Source organism: Coffea arabica, chromosome 3c, assembly GCF_036785885.1.
Source record: "Coffea arabica cultivar ET-39 chromosome 3c, Coffea Arabica ET-39 HiFi, whole genome shotgun sequence".
NCBI classification, from domain to species: domain Eukaryota; kingdom Viridiplantae; phylum Streptophyta; class Magnoliopsida; order Gentianales; family Rubiaceae; genus Coffea; species Coffea arabica.
This window is the reverse complement of record NC_092314.1, coordinates 27,043,064-27,049,063: the sequence shown is the minus strand read 5'-3', so window position 1 is coordinate 27,049,063 and position 6,000 is coordinate 27,043,064.

Below are 6,000 nucleotides of genomic sequence, written 5' to 3'. Positions count from 1 at the left end.
TAGCTCCTCGAGAGTGAGCAAACTCTAAATGTATTTCGTTTCACTAGTTCCCTTTGATTTGTAAACCTAGCGACATGTATATATGAAAGTGTTTTTCCCATGTGATTTTGGTAAGTTACTTTTAAGCCTAGCGGTCTTTAATAGTTCAATTCTTTTTGGGTCCTTTTGCGCGTAATATAGGATTTGTGTAATTCCATTCCGTAGTCCTGGCGAGAGCTGGGCAGGCGGTCCGCCGAACCCTTTGGTTCGCCTTAGGGGAAGGCGGTGTCGCGCCCCACTTTTTGATGTGTGAGAGTAGTGTGTAGGATAAGTATGTGAACGTGTGTGAAAGTGAAAATAAAAGGCCGTGGGATTGTGAAATACGACGGTTTGGCCACACAAAGGGTGTTAGATAAAAAAAAGGAGTCGCCACTTGGTATAGAGTTAGGGTGTACCAAGTCACCCAAAAAGTGATTTTTTGGAAAAGAAAAGTGAACAAACCTTTTAAAGAATTTTTAGGTCTACGTTACCAAAGAAAAGGGATCGGGGGTCACATTTGATAAGGGAGAAGGCAAAGGCAAAGCCTAAGGCACTCCCTTACCCTAGCCAAATCTAGTTGCGTGACTTAACCCTTCTTTTCCTAATTCTTCTACCCAAAGTATGTGTTGCATGTTGGATATGACTAATGGATGCGAAAAAGAGAAAAATGCAATCCTAAATCTAAAATGTCTCTTATGAGGCTTTTTGGTCCCAATCACATGAGTTGTGATGGCCAATAAGGAAAACTCTCATAGAGGACACGGGTAATGCAAATGAAGACCCAAATATGAGTGCAAGTGTGAAAATGTAAGAAGAATGCAAGTGTGCAAATGTAAGAAAAGTGCATGTGTGCAAATTGAGAAAATAAAAGTGTTTGTGTGCAAATTGATGAAAATATGATAGTAGATACATATAAGTGCAATTGGGTGCAATTTGTGAGGTAGAAAAACAAGTGACAAGAAAAAAATGTGTGAACATGGCATTTGTATTGAGAAAGAGATAAGTAGTGAGAAAATGTAGATAAAGAAGGCGATGGAGTGACATGATGAGAATGAGAGTGTATGAACCTAGAGGAATGCATCAAGTCGGGTACGGGAATGACTCCTAACTTCACGACTTTAATTTTCCCTTTGATTAGAAGGAAGGACTAGCGTGCTTAGGCTATTTTGTAGCCACACTCGCTCGTTTCCCTTATCGAAAGGGGACTCTCAAGCAAATGTACCCTACAACTAGCATGAAGATGCAAAAACCTAAAATGAAGGGGAAAGGGTTGGAGGGGCATGCCAAATGATAGAAAACTAAAAAATGCATGAAATGTAGTGAAACATGCAAGTATGTACCAACGAGAGGGGATGGCCTATTGGATCTAGCATTGGACTAGCCCTTCACTAAATGCCTTATCACAAGCGTTGGACTTGTGAGGATAAAAAGGGAGGACCATGACTAGCATTGGACTAGCCAAAGTATACGCATTCATCTATCACATTCATCTACGATTATGGAAAGCAAGTAGACATGCAAGTCACCTATAAACACGTAGCACATAACACTTAGCATGCTCGACTAAATGCAAGAGCCTAATAAAGCAAATTAACACATAGCAACAAAAGCAAGCAATCAAGCTAATTAAACTATTACATTTGCTAACTAAAACAAAAAGGGAAGGGGAAAAATGGACAAAATTGCTCTCCAAGCCCTATCTATTACAAGCCAAGAGGTGTACACATACCCCATAAAAGAATAATTTAATAAAAGCAAAAGTAAATGAAATAAGTGATAGGAATTAAAGAAAGGCAAGGAAAGCAAAGTAGACATGCAATTCTCACTTAGCACGTTGGATCACATAGAGGAGAGACAAAAAAAAGATAAAAGAAGTTATACCTCCCTCGTTTGTGATGCTAGTAAAGTGATCAAAACTTAACTTGGGCTAAAGTCACCAAGGAAAGAGATAACTTGGGCTAAAATCATCAAAGCAAGGGATTAATGTACCAATTTAATAGTAAAACATAATCAAACAAAACAAGTTAGACCAATCAATCATCAAATCCATCTCAAAATGTAATCAAACAAGTTAGACCGAAGCAAGAAGCTGCTACCACCGCCTTCTGCTATTTTCAGTCTGGATCCTTCAACCAAAGGAAGGCCACTGTAAGCCATTTCTCTCATGAAAACTCTGTCTTTTCAGATGCTAATCCCTTAAATTTTCCAAGCCCGTATATGTGTGATTGGAGCCCCACGCTTTACATTCTGCATTAAAGCTGTCATCTTTTTGTTTGCTGTCATCTTGCACGTCCAGTTTGAGGTTCGCTTGGTGTTTGCTCATAGGTTGTAATTTAATGTCAAGCTGCTGGTTTTGAAAGGGGAGGGTATTCACGGGGCCTGTTTTTTCCGAAATTCTGGATAGGTTGTGATGTTTGGAGTCTATGTGATGAACCAGTAGGTCTCATTTGAATTTTACTGTATGATTGTGTTTTGGCCGAACAAAATTTGTAGAAAGTTTGCAGCTTTGCTTGTTTTTGTGCTTAGAATCTTTTAGCTTGGATTGGGTTTTGAGAGACAGAAACCCAGGTGTGGTATATCATGAATGTTCATCACAAATCCCTTCCCTGACATATCTGCTGCATTTGTTGTTTATGTGAACTTATGAATGCGATGGAAATAAGCTAATGCATAGCGTTTGGATAAGCTTCACTTTGCACAAACAAATTTTGGATGCACGAGAAGGTTGCAGAATTTTTATTTCCTAGCTTTGTATGCGCATCCTTTCTGATTTTGTGCTTAAGTCAAAGAATTCTACGTTCAAAACTAGTAAGGATTTCTGATGAGTCTTTTCGCCTATTTTCTAGAATGTTTTGTGCTTAAGAGTTGTGTCTAAAAATTTGCTGCAACAAGTTGAAGTCTCTTGGCATGTTGCAGCAGCTTGGGAGAGTCATTTTCTTTTCTTTTGGGTCGTTGAAGTGGTAGTTGTTTAGACTTTCTGGCTGTTGTTTGTTGCTTATATGAGATAACATGAACAATATATGCTATGAAGACTGCATTTAGAATAAACAATAGCATGTGTTTGATGTTAACAACATGGTCTTGAGGTCTTTGCACTTGTGTTTGTTTTGGTTTGCTTTAATTCATGTCCGTGGGTCTCATTTGAAATGAGAAAATTACAGCAAGTGTTTTTCTTTCTGTTGCAGTAGTTTTTCTCACAACATTTGCATGAAAGCTTCAGGAAAATGGTCGTCTTTTGTTGCTTGTTTGGATGTTGAAGTGCTGTGTCATGTTGTTTAGCTTCAAACTATGATTTTGTTTGAAAAATCTTCGAGCCAAGCTGCATTTTTGGGTCTGAAATCTGTGTTTGGAAATGAAAGTGCAGCAGGTTTTGTTGTATCAGTTTCATCCGTAAGCTTGCATGAAGCATTTCCAATGTTTGCATGATTTTCTTCTACATCTTTGCTTGTTTGGATGCCCATTTTATGTTTGGTTGTCTAGTTTAAAGTTTTGGAAGTTAGATCAAGGAAGTTCTAGTTAAGGAATATGGTTGAATTTGAATTTGATGTTTGAAGATGAAAAACTGCATCAGGAAATCCTTCTACGTGATTGCATGGGTTTTGCATGAAAATAACTCCTGAAAATTACACTTTAACCCTCCAAGTCTCCCTTTGTTCCACTGCGGCCCAAATAATTAGAGAAATCAACCAATTTGACCCCTCAAACTTCCTTTTTCCTTTCAATTAGGCCCTAGCTTTGTGAACATGGATGTTTAAGTGGTGTAAGTGCTTTAACATTTGTGTGATTATTTGTGATTACTTGAACTTTTCATTACTTATGGGCTTTTGAAATTCCCAAATCGCTTCAATGGGCTTTGACTGATTGGTTAATGTTTTTTAATTGGCTCCTTGACTGCCATAAACCTTTGAGTATAGGTTGTTTAGTCTATTTGGGTGTTTTAAGTGCTTCAATTTCGTGTTATATTCATTCCATGTGATTAATGACTTATTTACATTTCTATCATTAAATTGGTGCATTAATCTTTTGCTTTGAATGGTTTTAGCCCAAGTTATCCCGTTAATTGGTGACTTAGCCCAATTTAAGTCTTGTCCACTTTATTAGCAACACAAAGGGGGGAGGTATAATCTCTTTTATCTTTTTTCCGTCGCTTCTATGTGAACCAACGTGCTAAGTGAGAATTGCATGTCTACTTGCTTCCCTTGCTTTTCCTTAATCTCTTTCATTTATTTCATTTACTTTTGCCTTTAATTAAGTTATTCTTTTATGGGGTATGTGTACACCTCTTGGCTTGTAATAGATAGGGTTTGGAGGAGCATTCGATGAAGACCTATTGAAGACGTGTGCCTAGCTAGCAAATGTAATAGGTCCATTAGTTTGGTGGCTTGCTATATGTTATGTGTTACTTGCTTTATTAGGTTCTTGCATCTAGTCGAGCATGCTAAGTGTTATGTGCTACGCGTTTATAAGTGTTTGACATGTCTACTTGCTTTCTATAGTAGTAGATGAATGTGATGGATGAATGTACGTCACCACACTAGTCCAATGCTAGTTGTGGCTCATTATTCCGTTAAGAATGCATAGAAAGGGCTAGTCCAATGCTAGACCCAATAGGCCATCTCCTATCATGAGTCCATACTTGCATGTTTCACTTCATTTCATGCATTTTTCTTAGTTTTCTAGCATTTGGCATGTTCCTCCGATCCTTTCCCCTTCATTTTAGGTTTTTGCATCTCATGCTAGTGATAGGGTACATTTGCTTGAGAGTCCCCTTTCGATAAGGGAAACGAGCGAGTTTGGCTACAAAATAGCCTTAGCACGCTAGTTCTTCCTTCTAATTCAAGGGAAAATCGAAGTCGTAAAATTAGGAGTCCTTCCCGTGCCCGACTTGATGCATTCCCTTAGGGTCATACACTTGCATTCTTTTTATATATCACCTCCTCACTCTTTTAGCCACATTTTCTCACTACTTAGACTTTTTCTCAATCCACACTTTCTCAACATCTTTTTATCACTTATTTATTTCTCACCTCACAAATGGCACTCAAAATTACACTTATATGTATCTACTATTCTATTTTTTCATCCATTTACACACGAACACCTTTATTTTATCACATTTGCACACTTGCACTTACCTTTTTTTTTACATTTCGCATCCTTCATACATTTTCACACTTGCACATATTTGAGTCTTCATTTGCATTTTCCTATGACTTCTATGAGATTCTTCCTATTGGCCTTCACAAACCCATGTGATTGGGACCAAAAATCTCATAAGAGACATTTTAGATTTAGGTTTGCATTTTTCTTTCCATTTTGCATCCATTAGTCATATCCAACATGCGATACATACCTTGGGTAGAAAAATTAGGAAACGTGGGGCTAAGTCACGCAACTACCTCTTGCTAGGGTAGGGGAGTGCCTTAGGTTCCACCTTTGCCTTCTCCCTTATCAAATGTGACCCCCGATCCCTTTCTTTGGTTACGTAGACCTAAAAGTTTTCAAAAAGGGTTTGTCTACTTTTTTCATTCAAAAACAAAAAATCTCTTTGGGTGACTTGGTACACCCTAACTCTATACCAAGTGGCGACTCCATTTTTCATACAAAAACCCTTTTAAACTTTACTTGACCAAAACCGTCGCATTTTGCAATCCCACGGTCTTTTCTTTTTCACTTCTACACACGCTCACACCACTTTCACACTACTCACACTTATTTCAAAAAGTGGGGCGCGACAACTTGGCGACTCCACTGGGGATATCCTAAGTGGGTCCAAGCATTTGATTTAGCCATTCTTTTCCTTTTTTTTACCCCTTTTATGCATTGCATCTTGGATATTAGGGTTGCATTTTCCCTTTTTAGGACTCTTTTCTCAAATTACTCCCTCGCTCACGAATGTATGATTGGTTGATTGGATGTATGTTTACTTATTTATCTCGCGCTTGCATTGCATTTTGGGTGGGGGACATCACCCTAGAGCCT